A 25,774-nucleotide genomic window follows, 5' to 3' on the forward strand; every position below is an offset into this window, starting at 1 on the left:
TGACACCAAACTGTGTGGTACTGTTGATACTCTAGAGGGAAGGAATGCCATTCAGAGGGACCTTGACACACTTGAGAGGTGGGCTGATGCCAACCTCATGAAGTTTAACCATGCCAACATGCCAAGTTCAGCCTGGAGAAGAGAAGGCTGCGTGGAGACCTCATAGCAGCCTTCCAGTATCTGAAGGGGGCCTACAGGGATGCTGGGGAGGGACTATTCATTAGGGACTGTAGTGACAGGACAAGGGGTAACAGGTTGAAACTTAAACAGCAGAGGTTTAGACTGGATATAAGGAATAAATTCTTTACTGTTTGTTAGGGTGGTGAGGTACTGGAATGGGTTGCCCAGGGAGGTAGTGAATGCTCCATCCCTTGGAGTGTTCAAGACCAGGTTGGATGAAGCCTTGGGCGATATGGTTTAGTGTGTGGTGTCCCTGCCCATGGCAGGGGGGTTGGAACTAGATGATCTTGAGGTCCTTTCCAATTCTAACTATTCTATGATTCTATGAATAAACAAGAGCTCTTAAAACAAACATACACTGTGAACTTCTGTGAAATTTAATGGTCTTAGGGTACTCAATCTCTCATATTTCCTGAAGAGAATTTAATCTCATCAGATTTTCCTTTTGGAAAGTTGAACTGTCTCTGTATGTTATCTTGCAAAACAGGATAAGTATCTGTCAAATGAATGAACCAAACAAAAATAAAAAGAGCATGATATCCAGGAGCAGCTCTTAATTGTTGTCAATGACAGGGTACTTTGACTGCACTTGAATTATTTATTTTATACATAGGAGTGGGAGCAATATTAAAAAGGTTCATTTTGGCAGTTTTTGCATTTCTTCCAAAGCAGAAAGTCCTCTTCAGGTTTGCTATCTCCTATTCATGGCTTATTCCCTGTCTGACACTTGAGTAATTGTTATAAACTTTTTCCATATGTGATTTGCTTCTGTTTCCTATTGCAGGTGACAGTTAATGTATCTCGTGTGTTGTCATGAAATTAAAAAGAAAATAATAAATCTGAAAATGCTAAGAACAAACACTTGCACAGAAGAGGATAGGAAAGAAAAAGCCTTTATATTTTCATCATTCATGTGCTTTGAAAATCTCTCAATCCTCAGTGTATTTGCTGTTAGGATGCATAAAGTATTTTCTTCAAAAAAAAAAAACAAACAAGCAGGGTTGAGGATAGGATACCAGTACTTAAGAACTTACTTTTCCATGGTAAATTCCTTCAGCTACAAAAGTGATGTAAACACTACGCAAAGATACTGTGTTACATATTTCCACAGACCTTTTAAGCTTACTCTGTATTTTGCTCCAGACTTCTTCCAGCTGAATTCTACTCACATCGGAAGAGTTATATCATAAGAAAGCTGTTTCACTTAAGGTGAACAACAGAACCTTAAACTAATAAAACTTGATTACTACTGGAAGGACAAAGACATAACAAGCAAGGCTAGCATAGGCAGTGTTAATTCTGAAGCCATCTGTTGACTAGAACTTTACATATGGAAGTGGTACAGATCAGGAGGTCATATACCTAGCTCAGTGAGAGGAGAAAATTGTGAGCAACCCTGCTATCTTTGGGAAAATGCATGCTATTGCAAAGTTTTATGCATATCATAAAATGTGGAAGTGTCATCTTTATTTCTAAATGTGCTGTCTTTGAAAAAGGATGAAATATCTATGCAACTGTTTTACTTTCTGAATGCTGACAGTTTGGTAATATCAAGAATTAATTTTACCCGTCCCTTGGCTAGTTAATTAGATGCATTTTCTAGTGCAAGGGACATTTTAAATTTTACCTTGACAGCTTCAAATGCACAGAAAATTGGCACAGCACACTCTCAGCTAGGTGTGAAAAACTAAAGAATAAGGTATTGTTTATTAAGATATATGTTAGGTATATATATATGTTAAGCCCAATATAAAGGTTAGACAACAAAAGATATGAAATTGCTTATGCACACAGTTAACGGACACAGTTTATGCAAGATAAGATAAACCACAATCGCTTACACCAATTAAACCAGAAACCGTTTATGCAAACATAAGATGACCACAAGGTGTTACAGAAACTGGCTTGCAAGATGTTCCAGGAACTGGCAGAAATAAGACAAACCACTCCATATAAGGACATAAATGAAGGGTCAACTATGGAACAAAGGAGGAAGACTTCTTACTTCGGCCTCACCGACCACCGGGAGGCAGAGGTCGACCCCCTAGCAACAGCTGAAGCATGCGCAGAGTACCTCAACTACGTCATGAACACGGAAGTAAAAGATGTATAAGGGAGGGCTTTTTGAACTGCTCAGTACGGCAGTAGGCGGAGCGCAGACTCCCCTGCCGTCCAGCGCTGTCTTTGCTCATATTCTACTTGCTATAATTAATAAAATTCTAATTGGATTATGATCCGTTGTGGTCTCAATTTATAACAATTTCTGGTGCCGTGACTCGGATAAGGAACGGTGAGCTTTGGTCCTCCGGGGAGGCGCCCCGCGACATTTCGCGGCCCCGCGACCAACAGCCTACCTCAACCTTACCGACGAACCTAAATTCTAGAATAATGAGCAAAGGAAAAACCGGTAAAATCCCATAAAAATTCTGTGCACGGGAGTCCGGACGAAGAGACAGGACGCGTAAGTATATTGCGAAATTCGCAGAGCGGAATTGTTCGCGGCGAAATTGTTCGCAGGTTTACCGTTCGGGCGGGATTGGGTTTCCTGGAATATAACGAATGAGAGGTTCGATATACTGAACCAAGCGAGTGTGGACCCTTAAGTACTGCGTTTTCCATCTCCCGCGAGGGACTGGGCCAGGAACAAGGGGGAGCGAGTGAGTGTATATTTGTGGATATTCCAGAAGATGGGGGGCGAAGGGCAGCAAGCCTTCGACTCACATGAATACCCCTTAGATAATTGGAGAGATTTCCCTGAAACCCTAGGGAAAGATAAGCAAAAAATGATAGAATATTGTACTAAGATATGGGGAGGGAAGACGGGTCCCAGTAGAGGTCCCAGTCCCGGGGGCCCAGGTAGAGGTCCCCGGAGTAAGACAATGGGTCAGAGTAAGAGTCGTAATTATAACCCAGAAAAGGATCCAAGGAGAGATCCTAAGAATAAAGCAGGGAGCAGCCCACCGGATGCACCACCGGACGGTCCCCTGGGGTTAATGATAAAGTACTGGGACATTCAGCCGTCCCAGGAAGGAAAAAAAAAAAAAGTAAGAAAAAAAAAAATGGTCCATTACTGTATGGAAGTATGGGCAAAAGAAAAAAATTCGACCCGATATTTGGGTCCGCAAGACACAGTGGGTGTCTTGTACAAAAAGGTTTTATGCACAAGAGGCAGCGGGCGTCCTATGGTTTACAATCACAGGAGGCAGTGGGCATCTTGTAGTTAGGATCCTGCAAGACACGGTGGGTGTCTCGTAGAAAAAGTTTTGGTTTTTAGGCAGCAGACATCTGATGGTCTGAATCCTGCAAGATACAGTGGGTGTCTTGCAGAAAAGGTTTTGAGGATTTCAAAGGTATGTGCTGTATGAAAGTAATCTGACCATTCTGAATCAATCCATGCTAAGCTGGGAAAACTGCAGGAGAATATGCAAAAGCTTAAAATTGTTGGAAGTGGATTGGATAAGGAGTTACTGGATGGTTCAGAGATATACTTAACCAAGGCCTTCTCCAGGTAACATGGATAGGTCTGTCATAAATAATAGAATAAAAGAATTTACTCACTTTATAGAAAAAGGGGAAACTGATACACGGGTAACCAATGTACAGGGAGGTAATACAGAGAAATTGTATAAGGGAGTTAAAAGAATTCCTATGCTTAAACAAAAGTATTGTCTGTCCTAAATACCTGCCATTGCCATCTTGCCAAGGCATTGATTACTGCTGGAGGGGAAGAAGCAGATGCTAATTCTACTGACAAAAGCAGATGAAAGGTCCTGCTGATAAGCCAGGGAGAGGCAGACTGGGCGATCAAGCCTTAAGACCATGACAAAACCACAAATGTTTGGTCCTATTAATAAGCGGCAGGAGAAGCAGACTGGGCGCCGACTAACCCTAAGTCCATGTCTGAAGATTAAAAGGTGTAAAGGTTAAGAAGAGGGAGACTCATTTACTTCATCCTGAGACCCCTGCCCATGACCAGAAGGGGCACTGCGCAAGTGCAAAGGACCTTCTGGCTCATTATAATACGAAGCGGGGATAGATAATAAATATGTATAGGCGGATCGGGTGAGCCCGGGTTTTCGCTGTATCCCAAGTTTTGGGAGCCAGGACGGACCTGCTAGGGGGGCAGGTGAAGGGTAAGCGAACCCACCAGGTTTCTGCTGTATCTCAGATTCTGAGAACCGTGAGGAGAGTAAGCGGAACCATAGTGTGAGTGGGGGATCCCATGTGTAACTTTGTGTTTTTGTGTGACTGAGACGTAGCATAGCTACAAAGCGAGTGTGGAGTCCCAGTCCGCGGTTCCGTGTCTCCGCGAGGAGAGCGGCCGGAGACGGACGAAGCGTCTATATTTTTTTTGTACCTGTGTGTCCTGTCTGTGAGCGGGGGGGCCTGGCTGCCCCTCCCGCTATCCTGTCTGTGTAACCCTGTGTGTGTCCTGTCTGTGAGCAGCTTAGAAAAGGGCGGAGGGGGAGTGTCCGGCTGCCCCTCTCGCTGCTTTTTTTTTTTTATCCTGTGCATCTTCTTGTGTGTGTACAGCCATTAAATTATAGATACCCAATCGGTAATTCTCTGAGAACAGAAATAAAATGATTATTTTGTGGAAAAAGCCACAAAAGTTCTGGAGGATCCTCTGGGAGGGTAAAAAAGGAAAACTGGGAAAATATTTGTAAAAAAAAAAAAAAAAAAAAAAAAAAGTATCAGAAAATTTGAAGAGGCATGATTGTAAAGGAAATTTTGCTGTAACCGAAACTATGATCTAACAACAGGGGAGCTGATCTTCAGAACCCAGAGATATTATTGTACTGACCCCCTTAAGAATATCATACAACTTGTGTGTAGGTGCTCTCATTTTTATAAGTGCACTTGCAGAGCACTGGGGATGAGAAGCTATAGAGATCTATAAAAGATTGGCTGAAATGGGAGCCGGTCAAGACAAGGAAATTCTGAAGAAAAGCCCATTGGGTTACATTTTGGCACATTGGAAAGAACTGAGAGGGTCTTCTGGGGCCTCTGTAAACAAGAAAACGTTGGTAAAATATTGTAACCAATGCTGACCTTCATACACTTTAGAAGATCAGGAAAAATGACCTAAAATGGAACTTTGAATTATTATATATTGTTATAATTAATGTTGTTTTTGAGGTGATAAGGAAAATGGAATGAAGTAATGTATGCAGATATGACAGAGTGCAAAATTAATATACCTCTTCCTGATGCCTTAATTTTGACTTTAGAAAAGGACAGGAAAAACTAAAAGCTAAAGAAATGTTGTTCAGATTGTGATATTGGGGAAAGATGTTAAGAAGTTAAGATGTTAGAAGGAGAGAGCTCGAGCAGCTCCTGTGTTTGAGCATGGAATGGGTGCCGGGATAGGCAAACAAATGGAAACAGACATGTTGACAGATGGGACTGAAGGGTTGTTGGATAAATGTGGACTGGGAGTAAAGGAGGAAACATGGAAAGTGGATAAAAAGAAAGCGGTTGCTTTAAAACTGGTGGAGAAGGAATGTTGAACAGAGGTGGGGGAGTAGGCTTTTCTGTGGAACCGGATCTGTGTGTGTGTTATGAGGAATCTGGACCCTGGAAGTGAGACTGCCCTGGAGGGGAGTGCCATGGGGCGGCTGCAGTGAATGAATTAGAACTAGAATTACATAAAAGCTGAAAAGAAGAGAGTTTATCCCCTCGTTGGGAGGGACCATTTCTTGTTCTTTTAACTACAGAAACGGCGATAAGAGCTGCTGAAAAAAGGTGGACACACGCGTCTCGAGTAAAAGGAACCATAAAAAAAAAAATGGAAAGTTGTGACTGAACCCAGAGACGCCAAGCTGACCCTCTAGAGGACTTGGATAAGTAACTGAGAGAATTCATATTGACTCCTGTAAATCTGATATGAGAAATGAAGATATAGTTGAAATTATTTTAAGAAACCATAGGATAAGGGCCAGTATTAGTCCATGTCCTCCTATATGCAAACACTGCAATTTGTATATTAGACCTAAGTGTCCCAATTGTTTGAAGCATATTATTACTCATAGGAGAGACCATGAACAATTTTTGAGAAATCTATTACAGTTCTTTTTGCATTCAGTGTGAAATTACCACCTCGTTGGAACAGTTGTTGTGGGTCAAATACTACTGTCATAGTAGCCGACGGGGAATATACCTTTAACCTACCAGAGAGGGCAAGACCGGAGGGAGTCGGTGCTGCAGCTGAAAAGGTCTGCCGAGGGCTGCAACCCCTGGGGCTGTGACCGCTGAGCACTATGATCCTGACCGGACCTCTTTTGGTGTCGGTTCTGATAGGAACCATATGAGAAGATGCGGTGGCTTTTAAAAACATTCACAACAACTATAGTTGAATGTATTACCACAACTAGATGAAGGAGAATAACCTCTAAAACCTTGGTATATCACACTGTTTATGAATGCAAAGGAACAAAGATAGGCAGTTGCATATATAATCAAACCCAGTATGAATTGTGTCAGGAAAAACAAGCAAAACTGTGTGTTATGATCCAAAGGAACTTCCAACCTTGTATTGGGGTAGAAATGAGAACAAATTCAGAAGAAGGGAAATTAATTGGAACAAGTGAAGTTATAACCAATTTGAGTACCTCACTGCCAATGATTTTTGATGCATATGATATTATAGATGAGGATTTAGATACTAATTGTGGAAGTCTAGAATGGAGGCAGTACTACAGTAGCCAACCAAAATATATTTGCCCAGGTGGATACCAATGTCATATAAATCCTGATTATGTACCTAATCAAACAGCTAGGTATCAGTCATCACACCTCTGTGGAAGAAAAGGATGGTCTTGTGTATGCTGGGATACTGCAGGCTAGGGATGTGATTATCAATGTAAGACTTTACAAGCTTCAATAGCAAGAATACAAACAAACAATAACTGTACAACCCGTGCCTGCAATCCAATAAATTTAACTCTCATAGATTTGAAAAAAAAAAAAAAATGGAAACAGAAGCAAGTAACTAAAATTGGACTTAAAATATATGGAACTGGGGAAGACCCAGCTGTGATTATTAGTATTAAGAAAAAAAAAAAAAACTGGAGTCCAATATGAAATTCTCACAGTTGCTAAAAATCTCCTTGTAAATCTTGCTGAAAATATATCTAAAGCATTGAATGTAACTAACTGCTATGTTTGTAGGGGAACTAACCAGGGAAAGAGATGGGCCTGGGAGGCAATGGAGAGTGATATAAGCGACCCTACAATCTGGAAAAATCGAAAAGGAAACAAAAGGAGACAACAATGGATCTTGCAAATGGGTATAATCGGAAAAAGTTGTTGGCAAAATTTAGAAAATGGTGTAAAACCAATAGGAAATTTACTTTGTGAAGGGGTTATATGTGGAAGAGAGCAAGGAAAGACTGGGGAAGATGGGGAAATCCCATAGAAATAAATCACCAATTCAGTAACTGGACTAATGAAACTAACATACCAAACAGTTGGCCTACTCCAAATGGATATTATTGAATCTGTGGTAAAATAACTTTTGCATTTTTACCCCAAAATTGGACAGGTTCATGTATATTAGGAATGATCAGACCTAATTTCTTCTTATTAAGGAGAAAACAATATAAAAGAGAGTTACAAAATGGAAAGACAATGAGTGGCCACCTGAATGAATAATCTATTATGATTTGGCAACTTGGGCAGAAGATGCATCCTGGGGATACAGAACTCCTATATGTATGTTGAATAGAATTATAAGGTCACAAACTGTGGTAGAAATAGTAGTAAATAAAACAGAAAATGTATTAGGATTAATTGCAAAGCAAAATACTAAAATGAAAACTGCAATATATCAGAATCGTGTGGTTTTAGATTGCCTGTTGGCTCAAGAAGGAGTGGTCTGTGGAAAATTTAATCTTAGTGATTGCTGTTTAGGATTAGATCTATTGTTCTTAAAAGAAGGAGGGTTATGTGTAGCTCTCAATGAAGAATGTTGTTCTTTTGCTGACCATACTGGAGTAGTCCAGGACACCATGTCTGAACTCCGGAAAAGGTTAGATCAACGTAAGAAAGATCGTGAGGCGGGCAGGTCATGGTATGAAAACTGGTTTAATGTTTCACCTTGGCTAACCACTTTGTTGTCCACTTTAGCAGGACTGCTTATCATGTTGATTTTGGGACTTATATTTGGGCCTTGTATATTATGCTATATTTTACACTTTATTAGGGAACGATTTGACATAGCTAAACTGCTTATTTTAACTATGAGGTCTGGGGCAAATTATAAGAGTGTATCTATTGATGAGGATGAAGATTGTTGTGAATATATTATGTCACGTAGGGGCTACACTGATTGTAATTGTGAGGTATTACCCTGTGAGTGTTCTGATAAATGTTGGGATTGTAGAAAAAGGTTTATTTGCAGTGCTGAGAATGAAAGCAGCATCTAATAAACAATAATAGGATAAAAAGAAAAAGGGGGGATTGTGAAAAACTAAAGAATAAGGTATTGTTTATTAAGATATATGTTAGGTATATATATATGTTAAGCCCAATATAAAGGTTAGACAACAAAAGATATGAAATTGCTTATGCACACAGTTAACAGACACAGTTTATGCAAGATAAGATAAACCACAATCGCTTACACCAATTAAACCAGAAACCGTTTATGCAAACATAAGATGACCACAAGGTGTTACAGAAACTGGCTTGCAAGATGTTCCAGGAACTGGCAGAAATAAGACAAACCACTCCATATAAGGACATAAATGAAGGGTCAACTATGGAACAAAGGAGGAAGACTTCTTACTTCGGCCTCACCGACCACCGGGAGGCAGAGGTCGACCCCCTAGCAACAGCTGAAGCATGCGCAGAGTACCTCAACTACGTCATGAACACGGAAGTAAAAGATGTATAAGGGAGGGCTTTTTGAACTGCTCAGTACGGCAGTAGGCGGAGCGCAGACTCCCCTGCCGTCCAGCGCTGTCTTTGCTCATATTCTACTTGCTATAATTAATAAAATTCTAATTGGATTATGATCCGTTGTGGTCTCAATTTATAACATAGGTAACTCAGGAATCACTGTAGTCCCAGTAAGAGACTGGCAAACCATGGGCTACAATACAAAAAAACACAATGGCTGTAATTTTGACAGCTGTCAAAATGAAATTTTTTAGTAAGAACATAGTTTCAGATGGTGATGACACAAGGATAATTTGGTGTATGTGCATATGCTAGGAGTCTACACAGGAACTGTTAGTCTAAACCAGTCTATTGCACAGTATTTATTATATTAATATCAAGCTTTTATGTGCTCCCACGCTTGGGCACCAAGATTAGTCAAAGTCTTATGAAGAGTACTTTTGATGTAAAGTCCTTAACTCTGTATGCCTTGAAATGGCTTTATAATGCACTTGAACACTCTGCCACTTGCAATAAAATATCTTATCTTTAGGGACAAATATATCATTTGCAGCCTTGCCAAACTCATGCTGCCCTTCTTAAGTAACTTTTTTGTTCTTTCTTTCTTTACCTGCTTATATATATTGTAGGTAATTTTATACTATTACGTAGTTTATGGCAGATAACTAACAAATTTAAAAGTATGATTTAGTTTTGATTTTGTGAGGAGACTGATTAAGCACTTTGTCAAGTCAAATGTCAGTAGCAAGTCTGTGGAAAAGACTGGTGAATAAATAAAAAGACTATGCACATAGCTCACTAGGCATCAAGTGTCTGTGTCCTTTGACTTAATCCACTAGATATTGCTGCGCAGTTGCCAAAGTCATTGAAAGGAATTTGGGATATTCAACATAACACAGTAGGTCTATAACATGTGTCTAGTGTTTGCTCTTTCAGTTTTTGGTGACATGCTTAGTCTTAACATTTGCTCACCATTTTGTCCCTTCCATCTCAGATTTTCATCATTCCCCTAACTAAAGCCTCAGTCATGTTGTGATAGTCCCCCAGTCTGATGAATAACTCCATTTCTGCCAAACTGAACATGCAGTAGTAAATAAAACTGCCCAAATTCTTTCATAGCATTTCATCTCTGGAATGCAGAACGTTCTCCTGGCATTGTCCAGACATCCTTTAAACAAGATAAAATTTGCTGTGCAGCCTCCCATGTCTTGGGTATACCATTATGTGCTCAGCAATTTGAGTTCCCAATGTTTTTCTTTAATACCTGTTGTCAACATCCATACATGAGAGGACTGATAATGAGGAACTCTTTCCAGTAAAACTGAAAACTGCTGCCCTGTTTCTTATTTTATTAGATTGGGTGAGTAAAAATAATTTTGAAAAAAATGAGTTAAAAACCTGCATTTATCCCAGTTTCTGTTTCATTTCAGAACAATGTCAGAATAGGACAAATTTGCATTCTATAAATTTATTTCATTTATTTATTTATTTATTTATTCTCCTACCTTTGTTCTGTACACTTACATTGTTTATTTTGTAAGTAGCTTTAGAGAAGTGAGCTGTTTTGTTTGGAGGTTTGACCTCATAAACCATAGCATTTTTTTGCTAATTTTGGAGGTTTTTATGTAAGAGATGGAATAGGTCTGCTTTCCCTGAGTATGTTTCAACCATTATTTAAAAATTATAGTAGAGAGTATTACACCTTTGAGAAATCCAGACCAAGTAGCTATTCAGTTACTAGAATGACAAAGTGATGGTGCTGTAGCTGAGATGCTCTCCAGCCTGCAGCTAAAGAGCCATAAAACACTAAAAAATAGCGGTTTTAAGTACCCCATTCATACACAGTTTTAACAGAATGAAGGGAGCTTACAAGACTTATTGAAACACAGAAGCAAAATTGGAACACAAATCGGTTATTTACTACTTGCCGTTAAAAAAGATTCTTTATTCAGTGTTATGGAAATTAAAGCATATGTTGCACTTTGATAACTTTGTTTTATTTAAGTAAGATCCCATCACTCTGCTGCAGCATGCCTATTTGAAATACATTGTAAGACGTTACTTGTAAAGAGATAACTTCCAGTTATGTAGTAAAAAGTTAGCTGAGATTTCTTAGTCCCACTTAGACCTGCATATCTGTGTACATTACATTCTCTAATTATTTTCATTTTGCAGAAGCTTGATGTGTTAGAAGTTTTGTTGATTTTCACAGAGCAACAGACAAAACTCTTATGAATAAGAAGTTTGAATGACTGAAGTACTTTATTGAAATAACTAGAAAATTATTTCCAATCTTTACCAATGCCTTAAAACTACAACATTACAAACTATTAGATGGTTTATTTAATGTCTCTATCTTACCTCAATGATAATTCATGGATAAGATGAAGTATGACTGAAATTGAAATATAAAACAGAAAAGTCACCATACTTTAACAGCCCAGTGGTCCATATAATTCAGTGTCCTGTTTCCAGCAGCTACCTGGTGTTTAGAGGAAGTGGTAAATGTAATCAATTCACTATGTTGATTACTGTGAAGTAACATGCCCATAAGATTTTTTGCATAAAGTCCATTAAGCCAAGATTGATTTACAATCTGAAGCATTGGTCTTGATGTCTATATTTTTCAGACCTATGTAACTAACCTGAAAGGATTGCCTTAGTGAATTTGGAAAGATCCATTTAACCTACTACCACTGGTATCTGTTCCCAGCTAAACAAGCTGCAATTCTACAGAGCTACTTAGTTCAGTAGCTCCCAGTAGTATGAGGTGGGGGTCTAAAAACCATGAGGGCAGGACTCTTTGTCTTATAAACAACACTGGCTTTAGTCATCCTAGAAGAGCCTCCACCCTTTTTCTTAGTTGAGACAAAGCTAAATGCAGTCATGATGTGGAGGAGGGAGGAGTCTACAAGCCATAATGCCATGACTGTGTCATGTCAGGGGAAATGAAATTCTGCCCGTGTTGTACTTAGGGGAGACTGCAATCGCCTTGAGTCATGTTGGCAGGAATCTGTTCCTGGTACAAATTTCTGTTTTGGAAGGTCCACTTCGACTTTTCTGAGCTACTCAAAATGCCTGCAAACTATGTGCCTTAGAGGAAAGTTATTCAGGAGTCTCCAGTTTCAAGCATTAGATTTTATTCAGTGTACTGCTTAATAATGCTTGTTACTAATCTTACATAGAACTGCAATTACACAGTCAGCTAAATATTAGCTAAATTAGCATATTAGTTAAATTCTCTAATATAATGCATATTTTTCCTGATTTTATTTCTCTGACTTTTCCAGTTGTGAAGAAATTCATTGTTCTCTAGATTCTTATGACATTAATCTAGTTAGAGCTTTTAAAATCACAAGAAGCAGGCATAAGGAAAGAACAAAAGACTCTGAAAACATGTATTAGTGTATTTAGCACACCAAACTTTGGTACACAGTCTTGGAATTCTCTATTCAATTTTAGAAATGTATCTGTAATGACTAAGAGTCCTCAAAGTTAGGAATTTGATTGTTCTAGGTTCCATACAGTTGAGAGAGAGAGAGAAGGAAAAGAGATGTACTTTTAGAAGATTAATCAGTCTGCATGTTCTCTGTGAATCTGCTTATAAATGTGACTGACTGACTTAATTCCACCTCAGTCCTAACTTAGACCCCTAAATCAAGCACTGAAAAATTAGGATAAATCTTCTTTCCTCTATGGCATATGCCAAACAACTTCCCTGTTAAATAAACGTATTTTATTTGGTCCTTATCAAAGCAGATTCTTGCTGATGTTCCATTAAATACCTAAAATTAGGAGACATGAATCCTATTCAGAAGTGTGCTTGTTCTAATTATTCTTAAATAATACGGTAGTTTTTCTTTTTTTTTTCTTCATCCTGTTTATAGAACGAGTCCATAATTCATATATAGTGGTGAAGAAACATAAATAACAGAATTTTCTTTCAAGTAAGGCTGAGAATGCACTTTTTGCAACCTACCTGAACACTATTCCTTAAAAACAAGGGAGTCCTTCCAAAATGCAAAGCTGATGAGGGTGGCCCTCCATCCTAGTTCTGATCTTGGCAGGATTTAGCCTTTAATAAAGTTAGCAATCTGTTAATTGATCTTTAGTCAGAAAAACAATGCCCATAAGCTATAATGAACAATATCCCCAGCACCAGGACTCACTAGACATAGTGTATTTCAAACTAAGCAAATATTTTCACAGTGACTAGGTCAGCAGCTCCTCAAACCTACACTGGAAAAAAAATATAAAAGCAAACATACTATAAGCACAGAACACAGGAAGAATATGTGAATTAAAGGCTCCAGCATTTTCTAACAGCATGACATCTACAAAAGAAAAGTGAAGCCAAAGACAGGAAGTCAAAGGAACAAAGTGAATGGGAAGATATTTACTGAGAATGATAGCTGCAAAGTGTAAGCAGGACAATTAAAACATTCAGTGGTGATTAGGGCATTATTTCTGCAGCAGTTGCAGATTATAAAAATTTTAAACTGTATGGCTATGGAATAGAGTAACACACTTGAAAATGTCTCATTAGATATAAACATTGCACTTGAGATGAAAAGATATCTGCTTGTTGGTTTTTCATAAGACTTTGAAAAGAAAGAAATATTTGTAGAGGTTGTGTCTCTGCTTCTCTGTGCCTTCGTTTATGTAAATTCCTGCTGTCTTGAAGGATGTGAAGAACATTGGGAGGAGACAATCTTGAAACAGGTAGGCTTAAAGGTAACAAAGTGCAAGGTTTTGATTGCAGTGAAGTTCCACAAATAATACCTGAAGCTTTTCTGATTATTTGTCCAAGTTTTGCTAATCTGTCATCAGGGTCAAATCAAATAGAAGTACGTATCTCAATAGATATGTGTAGCCTTAGTTTTGCAACATTTGACCACAGTTTATCTGCATTCCTCTCAGACAAACACAGTACCTAACTCAGGTTATAACCTCTCAACAGTCTTGCATAATAAAATCTTTGGGATTTTTTTAGATTAACCTCTAAAATTTAAGTGAAAATAATCAACTATATTTTCAGTTCTGACTTAGTTTAGTTTTATGTTACTTTATGTCAGGAAATCACTTGGGTCTGCAGCTATTCTGCATCATCAGTTGCTGCTGACTCAATTTACATATGCAGATCTGCCAGCTGTATTTCTGTAGTCTTTCGCAAGTGGCTCTGGAATCACGTGGAGCATGCCCTGTGGTGAACGGCTTCCTGCCCTGAGTGCTACACAGGCAGCCTCCTAGGCTCTCATGGTGCTGTACTGAGCCTTTTCCAGACTTACAAAACTATGTAATCAAGTACACATTGTCCAGTAGGGTCTGGTTCATCACTTCTCTTCTCTGCATGGAGCGTAAAACTGGGCTTGAGAGTAGCCTAGGAGAAACAGGACCACATGAAAGATGAGCTGGGAGATGAACAAGAGTGTGCTTATATTAGACCAGAGCAAGCTGTATGTAGTTTTTCTTTTGAGTCTTTCCATGCAGTGTTGGGATGTTCACTGTTTCCGTTTCCACCTCATAGTCCTTGTCTACCTGAAATTTTTTGTTAGTTAATTCTTCTTAAAAGAGTTAAGGGATTGTTTTTAAGGTCATACAGTTTTTATAAGGGAACTTGCTGTAGGAGCAAGGGAATTTCTGGCTTCATGATTGCCTTTCTTGTCTGTGGATTGCCTCTCTGCCCTTCCTCCTTGCCTTTCCCTAGAAAGCTGATGACAATATCACAAAGTCATGAACACTTGTTCATTAGGGGGATGTAAATGAATCACGTTTTTGTCACTACATGTACAGGTAAGAATACACTGAAATAAAAATTTTATATTGTTTTGCAAACACAGAAGCTGAAATTTGAAATTAGTTTCCTTTAAGTGAAGAAAATACTGTAGGTACTTACCTGTTCCACATAAATTTTACAGTTTCCCTATTATATTTATAGATCAGACTAAAACCTGCGGCTTACATGAGTAGCTGTGTGAAATAAATTTTAGATAAACCATAATTTAAAATATCTTATTATTTAGTTTCAGTAATAATATGCAGCTTGAACAGTAAGGTGCTAAAACCTTTGTTTATGAAGAGCGTTATGGCTACCTTGCCATAGTTTTATTCATCAAGTTTTGTCATGTATCATATATTGTAAATCTCATCCTACATACAAGCTCAGTTTGGGATCTACAGAGAATTAGGTAAAGAGGTGGAAAAAATAACTGCAAATGTGACAACGAGTTTGGAAAAAATAAAGGGGTCAGAAGCTGGGGATGCAGCTGTAACACCCGGTAAGTTGCTGAGACCACTTCTGTGGAAAACATTAAAGTTCCACTAGGGGCCAAGTCTTAATGTTTTTCAGGAAGAGCAGAATCAAATAGCTTCACCTTACATATTTCAAAGTCTCTACCTCACTCTAGATTTTGCTCATCTTTTTTCAAATGTATTTCTTAGCTTTGCCAGTTATAAATTCAGTGGTAACACAAGACCCACGCTGCACAAGTGCTATGAAATGGAGCTTAAGTGCTTTAGTCATATTGGCAAAGTTTAGACATCTGACCATCAAATTAGACATTATTTTCACACGATTAGCTTTTATTAAAAAAAAATTAAACCAATTAGATTTTTTTTTAACCATTTAAGCCATAAAATTTTTGAAAACTTAATGAAAATTTCAAAAAGACTCATTATGCTTGTAATTGGTTGTCTCAGGGAAGATGTGTTTTTATTCCCCCAGAGAGAGAAATAATCAGTTCTAGCAATATTAGGTACAGTCAAATCAGGATATGGAGAAAGACCATGCACCTTTCACCTTGACATTTTTTTTTTGCATGAAGATTTGAATTAATAGTTATGCATTTTGAAGTTTTCTATATATATATGGAGAAATTCTCTTGAACAGACTCAGTAGTATTTTTTCATGTGTCTTACCAATGGAGTGAGATGAAAACTTAACAGTATATTCAGCTATGATTTTTATCAGGCTCAGTGCTTTACTTTGACTTCCCCACACTACAGCATTTAACTTACTTCATGACTGAAGTATCTAACAGAATGTCAGGCAGATGATACTTTTGCGTCTCAACAGTGGTGAAAGGGGCTGTGAAAGGGGCTAATTATGGTTTGGTTTGACATTTCTTAGGTGGATCATAGTATCATGAGATGCAACTGTCAATACTAATAAGGAGATGCAGCTCTGGTATCATAATGGCTCACACATTATTTTCTCTCTTATCTGTTTGGTGTCAACACTTTATGGCCAGAGGTACTTAAATAAAAGTTTGCATGTAATGTATGTTTTGGGAATATGGTCTCATCCCATGGAGCAGGATATTGCACTCTAAAATGCCTACACATTGCAATGGTTTTATCTTTCCCCAAGTATTTTCCTGTATTCGGGTATTTGATACCTACTTGAATTTACAAGTGTGATAATGGTCTTGTTCCAGCTCCTCATGACCTGCCCTTAACAGTACCTACTCATGGCATCTACTGCATTGTTATTGAACATCACTGAGATGGCTACTTTAAAAATCACACTTATGATTGCCTTCCCTATATCAACTTGTTAGAAACTATTAGTGAATGACATTTCTGCTTTTTCAGGTCATAGTTTATTTATGAGAACAATTGATTTAGCAATAAATAACAGCATGAAACTTTAAATAGATTACACGGTCCATGCTTTATAAATTCCATTGGTCACACGTTCTTAACTTTTACAGAAAGCTCAACTGTTCTAATACTTTCCACTAACAACAGTGGATGCCCCTCTAATAATTACATTTAAAAACAGTTACTTAGTTTTTGTAGATTATCTATAGTTAGCTTTTAAATGTGATTTTGTATTTATTTAATTTTATTTCTCTAAATGTTCTTGGAATTAAACATAGCAGCAGCATTTCATACTAGAATATGCTACTATTTTTACAACAGTACTATGTATTCTGCGAAGTGTTTGTGTTCTTCACATATTATCTCTTGTGGATGATGTACTGAAAGTGATATGTTATATATTTATTCACACTTCATTTTAAGGCTGACAATTGTAGCACATACTTCCTTTCTCATACTTCACCAATTACCTTAACCCTGACCTGCATGAATGTAATTTTCTGCATTAATGAGAAGTAGCTGTCTCAGTGAAGAGCATGAACTGAGTAAACACTGTCAGCTGTGTCAAATGGTGGTGATAAACAGCTTTCACTATTTATTTAGGGCTGCTAGTGCTGAAAGATGAATTCACACCTATTCAAATGTCTGTTTATTTGTAAGCAAAGGACTACTGTGAAGTCCTGAAGATTGAGGGAACATGAATTACAAAGAGTTTCAGTTTGAGGTTATACTGTGATGCAATTACATGAATTTTGTATTGTAGGAAGCCTGCAGCTGTTATACTGCAGATTCTGGTTCTGAATGGGCACGACAATAGGACAATAACAAATTTGAAAGTACAAATTTGAGCTTGCCAAGACTGAAGTATTATTTAATCCAGAAATTAGAACTAGTCAATACTCAAAACTTCTGTACCAATTCTGTTTCAAAAGTTGTAATTGAAAACCTACAAATGTTTAGAACTCTTCACAGAATAGTTTTGATACTTTTTCCCACTAGTAAGTGTTAAAATTTTGAGATGAATACTGTCTGAAGGAAAAGGAGGTATTGCATGTGCTGAGCCTTGAGGAATTCTCCATGCTTCTGCAGACTCCCAGGAACATGTATACAGTGGAAGCAACAGTCTGCCACCAAACATACACATAACCTGCATGAGAAGCAGAGAGATCAGTTTAAAACAGAATAAAGTACTTTGAACAGTGGCTTGTGAATTTATGGAACATTGTGTGAGTGCAGATAGCATTATATGCATTAAAAAGGACAAATTCATGGGCAGTATATCTGTAAATGCATAGTGGAAAGAATCTAACATCAAGCATGTAATTTCTAACATCCCTAACATGACAAACATGGGAAATGGAGCATAGAAAGGTGACAGGCTCATGCACTGTCCCTGAATAGCAAGTTCTACTGTAACTGTCAAAACTAGAATATTAGTCTAGGTGGACCATCAGTATCCAATGGGGCATTTCATGATGCAATTAATATTAAAATTGGACTAACTCTATCAGTTCCTTATTCTGAGCACTGAGAGCTGTGTAAAACACCAAACCAAGAAGCATAGAATCATAGAATATTTAGGATTGGAAATGACCCCAAGATCATCTAGTTCCACCCCCCCTGCCATGGGCAGGGACACCTCACACTAAACCATACCACCCAAGGCTACATCCAACCTGGTCCTGAACACTGCCAGGGATGGAGCATTCACAATCTCCCTGGGGCAACCCATTCCAGTACCTCACCACCCTAACAGTAAAGAATTTCTTCCTTATATCCAGTCTAAACCTCTGCTGTTTAAGTTTCAACCCATTACCCCTTGTCCTATCACTACAGTCCCTAAAGAATAGTCCCTCCCCAGCATCCCTGTAGGTGCCCTTCAGATACTGGAAGGCTGCTACGAGGTCTCCACGCAGCCTTCTCTTCTCCAGGCTGAACAGCCCCAACTTTCTCAGTCTCTCTTCATATGGGAGGTGCTCCAGTCCCCTGATCATCCTTGTGGCCCTCTTCTGGACTTGTTCTAACAGTACCATGTCCTTTCTATGTTGAGAACACCAGAACTGCACACAATACTCCAAGTGAGGTCTCACGAGAGCAGAGTATAGGGGCAGGATCACCTCCTTCGACATGCTGGTCATGCTGCTTTTGATGCAGCCCAGGATACCGTTGGCTTTCTGGGCTGTGAGTGCACACTGCTGGCTCATGTTCATTTTCTCATTGACTAACACCCCCAAGTCCTTCTCTGCAGGACTACCATGAATTTCCTTTTTGCCCAACCTGTAGCTGTACCTGGGATTGCTCCCACCCAGGTGTAGGACCTTGCACTTGCCATGGTTAATTCAAGAATAGAAAAAAAAGACAAAAAATGCAGTAAGAGAAAATAGTTATTAAAACTTATGTTTGAACATTTCTTGAATGACCTCTAAAGGAAAATTCAACTTCATGGCATTTGCTCCCAAAAACAGTTGCAGAAAAATAACTAAGGACTGAAATACTGATTTATGAAATGGATGCCAAATTCCGCAAAATTTTTGTCATGCAATATTTGGCTATTTATATTACTTTATGTTGGGCAGTGTTCAACTCTAGAAGACTATGTAAAACTATCTTTGTAGTACTTGCCTATTAAAGCTGTTAGCCAGTGTAGGATTTGTCCAAAGTTTACCATAGTACCCTCAAACTCTCCAACTAATCAGGCCTCATACAGAAGAGTTAAATTGCTTTCTAACAAAAAACTGGATTCAGGCAGCATGTACTGAAATAGCAGTCTCATGCATATTCCTATGCAAACAATTTCCAGGAAAATATTGACCAAAAAAGAGTTGTCCCCAGCCTGACTAAACAGTTGAATATTTCTGTTGGGTTTTATTTTTTCAAATTCCCGGAGAAAACTTGTAAAGAAAACAGCAACTGGAGATTGTAAATTGAGTGTTTTTCCAGTTGGTCTCCTGTTCTCCCTGCTTGATTACAAATTTAGCTTCAGAACTGAACTGTTACTCTTCGAATTTGGAAATCCCTGCTTCTATGGAAAAGGTGGGAGTTTCTCCCAGCCAGGCCTCTTTGGTGGCAATGAAAGTCAGAGCTTAAAAAGTGGGAGCTGTGACTTTGATTTTCTCTAGTCCAAAGTGGAAACTGACCTGAGATATTTTTTACTTCTGTGATGTCACAGAGAGCAGAACAGCAGGTACCTCAGTAGCTATTGACATGAGGATTATCTTGAAAAGTACCTAAATTATGACATTATAAGATTTCTGAAGATGGCAGAAATACTTGTGTGCCAGGAAGGTGGAGAAAATCAGGTTGTTTTAGTGCTGAGTCATTAATAAAAAGACTTTTTAGGCTCTTTTTTTGTGTCTCTTGCTTTGTGATAGGAGCTCTGACCTGCCTCTGGAAATCCTCCCACTCATTGTTGACTTAATGGAGTAAGGGGCTTATGCAGCCTCTCTGGGACTGTATTAATGGAGAAAGGGTAGCTGGATGATGCTTGTAAAGAGGATTATCTTTAAAAATCAAGCTTTTAAAATCTTCATTCTTTCTGACATCCTCATTAGTTAATATTTAAGGGATCTGCATTTACATGGCAGTTAGGTATAAAGTTCTCACTGTAGCCAGTGGTGATCTTGTAGCTGAAATGCTCATGACTCACAATGATTGAAACTCTTGTGGGTTGCTGGTTTAGCTTGTATGTCTAAAGAAGGTATATTATACTAGCATTCAAAACCCATGGAAATGTTTTAAACGACTTCATGATCATTGTTAGCTTTGGTTCTAATGATTTTGTTCAGTTAAGCTTCTGAAATACCTTGACTTAGACTTGGTTACTTAACAAATCTAAAGCAGCAGGCAGATGGCTTTTCATCTATTGTTAAATTTAAATGGCTTACTAGTGCTAATTATTTTGAAATGGATTCCTACAATATTATGCATTATTTCCATGAATAATGCAGGACTGGCAATTTATTGGCAGAACATTCACAGTAGTGCCATAAATCTAGAAATAACATAAAGGCAGAGTGGATGCATATTTTAAAAGCACAGGTTGGGGAATCACATTAGTGCAATTCTACAAACCTTTTTATAAGGGTGCATATTTTTAAATATGATCAAATCAAGAGATATTCTGTGAGAGGCTCGGTTTATATGTAGAGTATGTATTATTATGACAGCCAGGAGACTTAGTTATCGAAATTGAAACTGGTGTACTAGATTCTATGCAAACTCAGGAGGGGAAAAAATACACTGTTCTCTGTGAACCTGCAAACCAAATATAACCCAAAGTGCAGGACCTGGATGCATAGGTGCAGGACCCACAGGTGAGCAAGTGAAGAGTAACAAGTAGACTGCACAGCTAATGTCATAGATCCTATTCTCTGCACTGTAGCAGCACAATTTTTTTTTAAAGCATCTCTTCAAAGGAGTGTGTAAGAAGAAAAATGGCAACAGCTAATGAAATAGCTCTGCAGTTGTTTAAACTGAGCCCTTTCCAAACTTGAAGAGCAGTTAGAGAAGTGAATGAGAGAGGAATCCCTACTAAATACAGAGTAAATTGTAAAAGATTTCAAAATTATTTTATTTAGAATAAAGTATAGTTTTAGAAAAGACATTTTAGTCAAGGGATGTTGACACTCCTGAAAATACAGCTGCATGTTTTTTTGGGTTTAAACCTCTGACAAATTAAAGCAGCACCAGCTCTATCTTATTGTAAGGCACAAGGATATAGACAGTTATTTTTACAGTTCCAATAACATTTAAAGACATCTAAATTATCTGATAATGTTCACTACTGGAAACAGTGTATTAATCTGGGAAAACCTTTACTGTGCTGGAGCGCTACTGCTTATCTGTCCCATCCATTAGATTTGTCTGTAGTATTGATATAAATCTTTTAGGACTGATTCTTGACAACCTTTAGTGTCATACAAATCCTATAATACAATAGGAAATATATACAATGGGAAGTACTTAAAATGATGTTATAGAGTAAATAAAAATGGCAAGGTAACAAAGAAATTTTTGATTTGTGTAACAAAGTAGAGGAGTTGTTAGATTATTTTTAATTGTAAAAATGTATTGAAAAATTTGGTCAATAAACTGAATACCCTATAGCTAATATAAGGAAGTGAGAGACTACATTCTGTTGAGATTAATGATTTCTACTTTTTGTACTTAAGAAATTCAGTGTAAGATTCACAGTACATTTCAACACTTGAATTAACCATGAATATGTAGACCTGCTACAGCTCAATAAGATTAATGATTTGTAAATCAAAGAGTGTGCAAGGACTTTACATTATTGCCATTTCTTTGGAACCAATGCTAACTAAAAAGTAAATAATAAGCAGTTAAAATATACTAGCAGGAACAAGCTTAATATGCTAAAATATACGAGTTTAAATATGTTAGTATTATATAAAAATCAGAAGTACTGCAAAATTAAGTATATGCAATTATTTGCTGTTATGGCTTTGTGAACACTTCTATATAATAAAGGTTTATATTCTTCAGTACAAAAACTTTTATTTTTTAATTACTTTACAAATGTACTGATAAGTCAAACTGAGAGGCAAGCCCTATCATCACTTCTTTGCTGATATGAATACATATCTAGAAATGAAGTAAATATAAGAAATAGTGTACCCAAGGTCACTTTGTGGAAAGGTTGTTAAGTTGTCATGAAGAGACTCCTAAATTAACATTCGATAAAAAACAATACAGTAATATTTTATGATCATTGTACACCTGATAGTGTAAAGGGTCTTTTGCATGTGTGCCTAGAGGCCTTAGCCAGGAACATGGGTCTGTGACAGAAGCAGTTTATATGCTTTATGCATATAAGCTTCTGCAATACAGTAATTTAAATATACAGACAAAAGGGTTTAGAAGAGAAGCAGTCTTATCACTTCCACCTTCAGAAGATCAAGGGACCTATGTTTAAATTTTAGAATACATTAAGGCTCCTAAATTCATTTATAAGCAGTAAAATAAGTAGACTGTTTTTCTAATGCATCAGAGACCCATTCAGCCCTGTTGTCTGTTTGTTATGGAATTGTATGAGTCATTTTTATGTTAACCATTATGCAGATGATGATTCTGAGAAGTATGCTGAGGAGATGTGATTCCAGCACTGCCAGGTAAGATTTCCCACATTCAATTTGATAGAAATGCTGGACTGCAGGAATATAGGTGGTAGGTTATATCAGGGTAGTAATTAAAGTAATTTAGAAGTTTAACCCTATGAAAATGAAGAGCAGTTTAGCTCAGTTTTTATATACTTTACATATATATATATACTGAATATATATATATATACTAAAAATAACTTTTAGTAAAGCTCATAAAACTGAAGCACTGAAAGAATTAATGAAGTATATATGCTCCTGTCATTGGATCTTTTTTGAGGATTAACTTGATCTAAATCCATCATAGAAAGCCATATTATGAGCTGATTTGATTTATTTGTCTTTCAAGAAGAAATAGCTGTAGCTTCACTTACAGAGATATTCCAACTAACCTGATAACCTGCCTGACATATACTGAGTGCTGAAAGTGGCTACAAAATGTGTTTTGGGTATTAGTGATTTACATGAAGAGTAGGTCTTTTTTTTCACTGCACTAAGTTTAAACTATAAAATTTCTTAATCAATAGACAAGACTTTCAGCAGTGTAACCAATTGAAATCAGTGTATTGAAAAATATAAATTGAAGAAAAGTGTAAAAAAATTTTCCACACAATAGCACAGGGCCTATGGCCTCTCCAAGGAATAAAACTTTAATTAGTGAGGCAGAATTTTATCAAAGTAAGGTAGCAGCAACTAATATATGGAATTATAAAGGTATTTTATTTTTATTAAGTATTGCAGTATTCATACAAGGTTGATGCCAATTTACAGAGCATGGATAGCTGAACATTTAGTGCATCTGATTTTAATTAGCTGAACTACCCACTATGCACACTACTAAATTGAGACTGATTGAGAAAAGATTTGAGAAAAAAAATCTATGTGCATTTTCATAATTTTTTGTAGGTTTTGCTTTTCTGTAAATAACTTAATTCAGTGCCAAAATATTGTACACTTTAGAATGGAACATTTATAATTGATGTTTATATTCAGGACCACTATTTTATCATTATCTACTCAGATTTTATGTAGAATTGCACATAAAAGAGCTATTAGAAAACGATAGCATGATCAGCTACCCTGAGTTTTCCTACTGTCAAGCAAGCCTGAGGGGCTTTTCAGTAATTTGTGCAAATATTTCAAAGGCAGTTTTGAGATTGGCATGTTTAAGACTTTGTCAGTTATTAGGTTTGGGCAACTCTTTCCAGCTGGTAAAGAAAAGATTTTTCAGGGCTGCTGCATTTGTATTCGGGAAGAAAATGATGGAGAATTTGCACTAGAGTATTCCTCCATCCTTCAAGCGCCTGAAAAGTTTGGTTGTATAATGATGATTCAGTCATCCGCTTATACAGAGCTAAATGCTTAATCCCAGTTTGCACTTCCAAATTAATCGCATCTACTCAGAGTGACTTACAGTGTGAAACAAGTTTTGAACTCTCTTAATCAATATGTATTTTTTTTTGTTGCTCTCCTGAACATGTATAATGACATACATTATGTTTTTTACTTGGAACATAAAGAAAAAGATCTGATTGAATTCTTCAGCATTTGTATTTCCACAGCTTTTCCTGAAACTCACTTTTACTCTAGGCATATGGGTATACAAAATTCAAATATAAAAGAATCAGTCAGTTAGATTTATATGAGTAATCAAAACAGTGAAGTGCAGAGTTGCAAGTACAATTTTTCAACTGGACTTTAAAAGCTGAGTTCAGTAGCTAAGAATGACAACACATCCATGTTCATGGCCTGTTGGCCCTTTATTTTCCAGTAGCACTGGAAAACGGAGAACTATTTCATAGTGCTTTAAATTACACTGAAAGAGCCACATGTATCTACCAGCACATAGAGAAATGCATGTTAAACCCCCTCTGGTTCTCCTGAGTCACCTTAAAGGAATAATTTGCACAGTATCTAGGATTCCATAAGGCACTGTGCAGTGGGAAATACTTTTATTCCCTCCTACAGTCTCCAGTCACTGCCTGAGTCGTGGGAGTGTCAGAGTCAATATGGAGAATTCCTTTTAAACAACAGAAAGTTTTATGATCTATTTTTATGCTTTTTATTAGCATTCCATAAGGTGAATTTTTTAAATAGGCATCCACTGTTAGGACCAAGTGTCCCATGGCTTTCATCTAGCTTAAGTGATTTTTTCTGTATAAAGGAAGTATAAATTATCGCTGAGACAGAAGCTCATATGTAACCATAATTGTGAGAGCCTTATTCATATCTTTTTTTCCATTAGTTCTTGGATTTTTTTATTTCCTTTATTTCCTGGAATGTATCTGTATACCTCAAGCTGGCCTTTTTTTTTTGTTTTATGTGTAGGTTTGTTTGTGTTTTTTTTCTTGTTGTTGTTTTTTATTGAAAGAAACCTCTTAGTTCATGAAACTAACAAAATAATAGTTCACAGAAAATAAAGTTTTTATGAATTTCTCTAGCTTACACCTCTGTCCCTAATTTTCCTTTATTAAGGAAAACAAACAAATCTTAATATGGAAGCATACTGAAAGGCATTTGCTATAATTTTCTTTCTAAGAAACAAACAGCTTGGTATGTTTCTTTGTTTCTTAAATATATTAATTTTATTTTTCTGCATTTATGCAAATTCTACTAAACTGGAAGCAAAACTGATTCAGCCGTAAAACTGCCTTAATATCAGCCCTGTGGATATTGCTAAAAAGTGTAAAAACCAAACTGAATTAGATTAGCACTGAATTTGAAGACAGGGAATAATCTTCAAGTAGGAATAGAAATATTTTTTCATTGTATCTACCCATCTCACCCTGCAAATCCAGGTACAGCAGGCAGAAATATTCTTTAAAGTTCATATTTAACTTATCAAGCTATTTTGTTAAAGTATCTTATATATTTTCCCCCAACAATTTAATATAATGAACAATGGAAAAGTGCACATGGAGCATAACATGCTAAGTGTTTGAACCTGATCAGACTCTTTCTCTGCAAAGACA

The sequence above is a fragment of the Melopsittacus undulatus genome, chromosome 5 (genome assembly GCF_012275295.1).
Source record: "Melopsittacus undulatus isolate bMelUnd1 chromosome 5, bMelUnd1.mat.Z, whole genome shotgun sequence".
Lineage (NCBI taxonomy): Eukaryota > Metazoa > Chordata > Aves > Psittaciformes > Psittaculidae > Melopsittacus > Melopsittacus undulatus.